Here is an 8,474-nt window from a genome sequence, read left to right on the forward strand (position 1 = left end):
AACGTGGCAGGCAGCTCTTGGGGGGGGGGGTCGGGGTGATTATGCTTTGCTTTTCCAGGTTCTCAGGGTTCCAAGGGCAGGCATTACATCTCCAAAAGAAACAACCACATCCTTAGAGGCGTCCTTATTTGATCTCTGGCCAATGAGCCAAGACAAAGTGAGCAGAGACCATGTGCTGTGACACCAACATCTGAGACAGCAGGTCCCAACCCCACCAGTGCCCGGAGGATGTGCCCCACTCTGAGGTGACCACAGGGTGTGCCTGAGGTTGGGCATGGCTCTTCAGCAGAGACCAGAGGAGAACCACACCAGCCTGGAGGACACGAGGTTCCCCTGCCGGCCAGCTGTGGACCAGCCATGGAATACAAGGGGTAGCTGACCTATTTTGTTTTGTCTGCCTTTCTGTGTCAAGAAGGAGAACAGGGGCCCAGACTATCCTTTGAGGAGCCCCCTCTCCCACTCCCTTCCCCCTGGGGTGGCCTGGCCAATCTGCAAATCTCACGACCCTTGGCCTCAGCAGCTTCTTTAGAAACAGGCATCTCGTCCTGACCCACGGGAAGGCCCAGGCAGGGAGAGGGCAGGATGAGCCCCTGGGCTCGGCTATGCCTGAGAGCCATAGCACTCAGATGTCCCACCTCACCGGGCAGATAAACTGGAGCTGGTTCGCTCTAGGACCAGGCAGGTCTTCCCTCCGCTCTCGGCCTCCATTTCTGAAGAAGTAACGTTTTGAACTCTGAGCTGACACACGGCAGGGGCCAACATGGTGGCTGAGGACACAAGGAGAACAAGCCCAGCCTTGCCTTCAGGAGTCTCTGTCCAACAGGACAGGGAAAACGACAGATGCAAGTTGCCTCTTTCTCCCCTCCAAAGGGCTCTGCATCCACCAGAGCTTCAAGCACCCCAAGAGACCACCTTTACTGAGGGGCCATGCAGGCTTCCCAGGGGGTGTCATTTCTAAGTCTACTGCCACCCTCAGGAGGAGCTGTGACAAGATCAATGAGAAGGAGGGTGTGGGGTTTCATATAAAATGTACCCTCCTTGCTACACAGAAGCCAGGAGTCAACCACACCCTGCTCCTATTAGCATGCCCCCCTTCTCCAGCCCCAGTAGGGACAGAAGAGAGCACAATTCTTGTGGAATGGCAAGGAAAGCAGAAACTGCTATTCCCATTAGACAGATGAAAAAACTGAGGCTCTAAAAGACTGACCTGTCCTAGGTCACATGCACCAAGTGGCAGCTCTGGGAGCACAGCAAGGTTGTCTGGCCACTGGATGATTCACCTCTTCACCACCAGGGTAGGGTGGGGGTGAACTTTTCCAGGCAGGCTGAGGCTTAAAGGTGCTAGTGCCCAGCTCAGCAAAGCCTCTCCCGGCCTGGGTCAGGCGCCTTTCTTTCCCTGTGCTTTTGCCACCCCCAGCAGCCTGGAACGAGCCCAGGCCTCCGAGTGCCAGTTGCCAAGAAGGTATCAGGAGAATCATCTCAGAATGACCCACACAGCCCTCCCCACTCCACTGTAGCCCGTGGAAAAGGCCGGAAACTGGGAAGGATCGGGGACCTCCGCGTGGAACATAATTGACATTCCTTCCCAAGTTTCATAACAGAGGCCTGCTGGTTTCCTTAAATGGGGAATTTGTGAGCCAGTCGGTTACCAGAGACCAGCTGGGTGGACGTGCTCTTGCAAAGTCTCAAACGCTACCACAGGCCCAGCCAAATTCCACGGAGGAAAATCAACCTCCGAAGAAAAGTGCTGCAGCATGGTCTCTGTGCAGAGGCTGGCTGCGGTTGTGGTTGTGTGTTATTTTAGGGAAGGGCCATTTTGCATTTTAAAGAGGGGGTTGGTTTTCACCCTGGCTTTAATTTGAGAACCAGGAGCCTCTGCAGCCCCTCGCAGGCTGGTACAGGCAGGGTCTCCACCAGCACTGTGCTGGTGTCTTCCTGGCCTCAATACTGGTCCAGAACGTCCTCCCCCAAGTCTGCTCTGCCACCCACATAATCACCCTGGTGCTGGGAGTGACTCGCCCTCCCCCCAAGCACACTTGCACTGCTAACACTGCACCACGCTGGTCTCGGAGATCGAGAAGGGTCTCCTAGCTGCAGGGCTCTTGGCACACGAAGGTGGACATTCAGATGGAGAGTCCACCCTCCTGACAATGGCCAGACACGTGCTACTCATCTGGGGAAGGACCTAGGGCGGGAGCGCCCGAGAGGGTGCCAAAAGGTAAAAGGAGCGCCAACAGGGTAAAAGGTTTCCCTGTCCCAACACTCCAAAGCCTACCTTACTCCCACAGCTGGGAGGATCCCCTTAAGCATGAATCAGACCAGGAGACTCCTCTACTGCTCCCTCCCCACATCTTTTATCACCTGATCCCTCTCTCTCCCTACAATCCCTCAGACTGGCCCAGCTCCAGCCCCTTAAGTCCCCCAGGGCCTTTGCACTGGCTAGTCCCTCTGCCTGGATGCTCTTCCCCCAAGAACACTGCATGTTTTTCGTCTCCTCTGTTTGAAGTCTCTGCCTGAAAGTCACCAAGAGGCCTTCCTAAGCTCCTCGACTATACTGGACAGGGCCTACCTATCTATAGGGCCTGCTTTATCCTCTTCCATGGCATACCTCCTTCTCAGACATGTCATCCATTTACCATCTTCTCCCCTAGTACACCAAGGAGAAGGTACTCAGGGGCAGAGACTAAGCTGTATCTGCAGCACGGAGAATGGGACCCACACACAAGTGAACACTTGCTGGATGGCCAGCTGGGAGGGGAAGGAGCTGCAGCATCCAATGCAGAGAGACAGGGAGTGGACAGGAAAGGTAACAGGGTCAAGAGTGACACGTTGGGGCTAGCAGTTGGCATGGTGGTTAAGGGCGCTGGACTCCCACATGGCCGATGGCAGTTCAAGTCCTGAACCTGGGAGCTTGCTTTCTCATTTCCCCCCTTTCTCTCTTGCTCTGTCCCTCTCAGGTCAAATTAAAAAATAAGTAAGTAAATAAATCAAGTTAAATAAAATAATTCTTTTTTAAAAATTAAAAAAAAAATAAAGAGTGACATGCTGATAATTACAGCCATTGCTGAGTAGACCATGTGCTAGCCCAGGGTTAGGGCTTACCGGACAGCTACTCCTTCAGTCTTTCCCACTGTTGAGAGTTGCCCACTTCAGCAGGACACTGCCCCCAACTATACCCTCCTGGAAGGACGGTCAGTGACACTGGGTGTCCTAAAGCCATAATACAGTACGAAGAAGCCCCAGGAAGAGACTGTTCCGCCTGCAGCACAGACACCATCCCAGTAGGCTGGCCTGGGCCCTGGGCTGCTGTAGGCAGCCCACCCACGTGGAGGGAGGTAAGAATGGCTCACAGGTTCCCAGCATGGTAGCTCCAGAAGCTAGGACTGGGGTGCTCCTCGGGCAGTGGAGGCACCAGGTTACCTTGGCCTGACCTCTGGGTGTCAAAATACTTGGACCATAAATAAAAAATATGCACAAATACACCTCTATTCACACAATACTCGTTCACATACATGCACACACTCTTGCTCATACACAGACAAACGTACTCACACATGCACATAATTAGTCACACACTAATACACACACATGCTTGCTCACACATACAAACATACTCTCACATGCACACGAACACACAATTGTGCACATGCACACATACTCACGAACATGTATGCACATTCACATGCATATTCCCTCACGTACTTACACATACTACTCATGCACACAATCTTGTTGGTGCATACACTCACACCCACACACATTCACATGCATCCTTGTACATATATACAAAGGCTCACATCCTCCCATTCCCATACTCAGTCGCTCAGACACTTGGCACACACTTGGCCTTTACACAAACCAGCTGGGTTCCAGGGGCTCCAGCTCCCTGCACGAACATCAGAAGTTAGTGCAGCATGCTGCTTAAAATAATGAACTGAGCAAAAAGTGAACCTGGCACTGCTGCACCCTCCCTGGGCTGCTCCACAAGCTCCCAAACACCAGCTTTGGTGGAGAGAGATCCCACCTGCCAGCTCTCATTCCAACCATCCTGAGCAGGCCCAGAGGCTCTCCACAGTCTGACAAATGGCCCACAAAGCCCGGCTTCAGCTTGGGCTGCAAGCAACACAGCTGGTCCCACACCAGGGGGCAGGGAAGCCACTGCCAGAGACAACGGCAAGTCAATGGCATGCACAGCTGGTGCCACCCCAGGGGGCAGGGAAGACACTGCCAGAGACAACGGCAAGTCAATGGCATCAGAAGGAGAGCCCAGGGGTCTTTGGTACTACCTCAGAGATCAGACAACATCCAACCACCAGGGGCAGCCAAAGGAAGGCTTTGGGACTCCTCCCAGAGTCCTGGCTTCAGCTAGGCAGTTGGGATGCGGAGCAGGTGGGAGCACAGGCTCCCATGCCAGAATCAGGTGCAGACTCCAGTTCTGGGGCTTTCTGACATAGGAGACCCAGGCAAGTTGAACAGAAGCTCCAGGCACTCCTTATGTGGTGAGGCCCAAGCTGGAATAATTCAGAGGTTTGTGGTAATGTTAAATGAACTAACATGTAAAGTACTAGACAAAAAATATATATAAATAAAATTTCTGTGGTCTGTCCAAGACTGAATGATGGCTGCTTCTGACAACTAAAGCAGCACAGGATTGGACAGATACAGCAGAGGGTCATCTGCAGCCAGCAGGGCAGGGCCTGGCTCCCGGCAACCTAGGTTAAGAGCGTCATGCCCCAGTGCTGCTCCCAGGCCACTAGAAGAGGGCTGAAAACTAACCAAACAAACTGTTCTCTCCTCAGAAAGTCTGGGATGAGCATGGCCTGGCCAGTCAGTGAGTTCAGCTGTGTGTCCACAACCTCTCTATCCCAGCCTTTGGTTCTGCATGCTTAGCCTTACCACTGTTCACACAATCTCCACCTGGAACTCGTGGCTTGGCCCTAGGCCTTTGAGCAACAAGGTGAGTTCAGCCACAACAAGAAGTGGATGGAGACAAAGAACAACTTCCAGAACAGACCAGAGAAACCACCTCTGGCAAGTTCTGCTTGCAGAAGAGTTATACTTTTTGACCTGCATTCCAGCCAAAGCAGTTATAGAACAGGTGTGAGGTGCACATTCCACCTGCCAGACAGCCCACAGTTCCCCATCATACACACAACAAAGACATTTAAATCCATGGCTGACCACATCTGTTGCCTCAGATGTGGCAAGTCTAAAAATAAATAAATAAATAACACATGACTAAGGAATACAAAGGGGAAATAACTCCCAACAACAAATCTTGGAAAGGTGAACGCGTTTTGAGATGGCCACGTTTTCCTGAAAAAGAAAATTGGACTTAAGCAAATTCAAGAGGGCAAGACCGCCACCCCTATCCCCCAGAACCAGGAAAAGCAGCTGGTTTACCCGTGAGCAGGATCCAAGGCGATGGCCCTTGGCTGGTCGAGGTCCTGCCAGAAGAGGACCTTCCGGGATGTTCCGTTGAGGTTAGCCACCTCAATGCGATTGGTCTCTGAGTCCGTCCAGTAAAGCTTCTTGCCAACCCAGTCACAGGCCAGGCCATCGGGTGAGACCAGGCCGGAGATGACCACGTTCTGCACTGCGGCCCCTGTCTGGTTCAGATAGGTCTGCTTGATGGCCTCCTCGCTCACATCCGTCCAGTACACAGCTCCCTTGGAGAACTGGAAATCTACTGCAGCTGCATCTTCCAGGCCGCTAACCACAATGGTGGACTCCAGCTTGACTCCGCCAGCATCCACCAGCCGTACGTCCCGGCGGTTGGCAAACAGCAGGAGAGGTGAGGCTGTGAGGCAGAAGAAACTGTGAGGGCTGCTGGCCAAGCTAGCCTGATTGTGACTCTAGGATGGGGGACACTGTGCACAAACACTCCTGGCACCTGCCCCAGGACCTCCAGCTCCCTCCTCCCTCCCCCAAAGAACTGCCAAGAAGTTGCCTGGGGAGGTGCCCCAGTCCTTCCAACCCAGCAGATGTACTGGACTCATCGCCAGCTACCGTTTACTGAGCAACTGTTATGTAATCCCGCTAGGCATGGATAACTTCCTGCCACACCTACCACCTCAAGCAGATATGCTACAGACAAGGCCACAGGGTCTACCAGAGACTGTGGGGCCTGGTCCAGCTCTGCAGAGAAACCGCATCGCCTTCCTCAGCCTGGTGCAGGTGAGGGAACAGAAGGGCATAGCCCTGGCTATGCTATTTAACAGAGGCCTGGTCAGGAGCCCAGGCTTTGCAAGGCAGCTCAGGCTGGGACATGGAGCTCAGGCCTGACAGAGCCTCAAGATTGGGGACCAGCAGTTAGCGTAATGGCTATGTCGCTGGACTCCCATGTAGTCGACGGCGGTTTGTGTCCCAGACCTGGTGGCTTAAAACTCACGCCGGGCACGTGTGCGTGCATGCCCAAGATCCCGAGAGGAGAATGGAAGAGAAGGGATTGCGGCATGGCCATCTCCCCTGGGGAGTGATTTCTCACTTTCTATCTCTCTGTCTCTCTCTGTCTGGCGAGTGCACGCGCCCTATAGCGAAAACCTCTCCCCCCCCGAAAAAAAAAGATTCCCTTACAAGTCTTTGGTCACTATCCAAGCTCAAGACCCTTCCTGGAACTGTGGCCTCAGCTTCCCTCTACATTCCGTGTCTTCCTTACCCTGATCCTAGACACCCCTAGGATGATCAAGCTTAAAAGGTCACCAGAAATGCATCTCCTCAGCTCGAATACCTTCAACAGCTCCCTGTGTCAGAGTTGTGCAGGACAAGGTTAGGCTCTCTGGCCTGGCCTCCAAGGCTTCTGGCCTCCTGTCTCACCTAATCTACTCTTCTCTTCTCTTCCACTCCCACCCATACCCAAACATTCTGATCTACCCCACAGCCAGGCAATTTCCCTCACCTTCCTCTTTTTCTATAGCCTTCATCCCACAGATAAGCAAAGGGCTCATTTCCACAATGAGGTGTCCTGAGACCATCACCCCACCAGATGCCTCAAATCCCAGAGGCCAGTCCAAAAGGATCCAATAACTTTCCACCCCAACACATACACACACACACACACACACACACACACCAGAGAGACCATGAAGCCATATCAGGTGTGGCTTGAGGAGGTGGGGAACCCTAAAGAGCTCTAAACTGAGTGATGGTCCATGTCTACTGCTAGCGGGATTAGGCTGGAATGGCCACAAATACCTGTTAAAAAACCACCCTACGATTTGGCTACAAGTAGCTAACACTTCTTGTAGAAGCTACAGACCACTGGGCTCTCCTGCAGAGATGAGGGACCTAGCAAACCCCAAACTCCTACCCCCACCAATATGTTCCTTGGAAACAGAAATCAAAACAACTCAAGAACCAAAAATCACATAACTAACTTTTACATTTAGTTCAATTAGTTTTGTTTTAGCAGAAGAAGGGTTTGTTTGCTGCCTCTGAGAGGCTACCAAGGAATATCAGAGACCAGAATACAAAGGATGAGATGCCCACGCAGTAGAATAGATGGTTCGGAGCTCAGGCTCCACTGCCAGGATGAGCACTACCTCAAATCTCAGCCCCTCCAATCCCCAGGTGACCTCGTCTGCAGGATAAGAGAATGAACGGAGGAACTAAGGTTGTAAACACTTATAGCAAGAGCACCATCCCCTATCTCACCATTATTGTATCAGGTCTACAATTCTTTGTGGCAGGAAGGGACAGAGTGCAAATCAAATACTGAGAGGGGACAAACAAAAGAAAAAATAGACAAATTGGACTTTATAAAAAATTTTAAAATTTTATGCATCAAAAGGTGCTATCAACAGAGTAAAAAGGCAACCCACAGAATGGGAGAAAATATTTGCAAATCAAATTTTTCATGTGGATTAATATTGAGAATATACATAGAATTTTTTTTTTTTTGAGAGGTTTTCGCTATAGGGCGCGTGCGCTCGCCAGACAGAGACATAGAGACAGAAAGCAAGAAATCATCCCCCAGGGGGGATGGTCATGCCACAATCCCTTCTCCTCCATTCCCCTCTCGGGATCTTGGGCATGCACGCACACGCGCCTGGCGTGAGTTTTAAGCCACCGGGTCTGGGACACGAACTGCAATCGACTATGTGGGAGTCCAGCGACATAGCCATTATACTAACTGCTGGTTCCCAATATACATAGAATTTTTGAAACTCAACCATCCCAGTTCAAAAATTGGCAAAGAACTTGAACCAACATTTCTCCAAAGAAGATATATAAATGGTCAATAAGATTTTCAACATTCCCAACCATTAGGGAAATGCAAATCAAAACTACAATGAGATACTGCCTCACACCCACTAGGACAGCTATTATTAAAAAAAAATAGGAAATAGTAAGCATTGCTGCAGATGTGGAGAAACTGGAACTCTTGTTACACTATTGGTGGGAATGTGAAATGGTATATCTGCTATGGAAAATACTATAGTGATTCCTCAAAAAATTAAACTAGAATTGGCATA

The 8,474-nt window shown here is 51.3% G+C and overlaps 1 protein-coding gene across 1 annotated transcript in view; it reads right to left on the reverse strand.

The window, feature by feature from the left end:
• Nucleotides 1-5,534, reverse strand: part of LRP5 (LDL receptor related protein 5) — a 54,076-nt gene extending 48,542 nt beyond the window's left edge. The window contains 1 exon segment of the mRNA XM_014585308.2: nt 5,404-5,534. The gene's annotated coding sequence lies outside the window, so the exon portion shown is untranslated.
• Between the last annotated feature and the right edge of the window lie 2,940 nt (nt 5,535-8,474).

The sequence above is a fragment of the Tupaia chinensis genome, unplaced genomic scaffold (assembly GCF_000334495.1).
Source record: "Tupaia chinensis unplaced genomic scaffold, TupChi_1.0 Scaffold149501_1, whole genome shotgun sequence".
Classification (NCBI taxonomy): domain Eukaryota; kingdom Metazoa; phylum Chordata; class Mammalia; order Scandentia; family Tupaiidae; genus Tupaia; species Tupaia belangeri.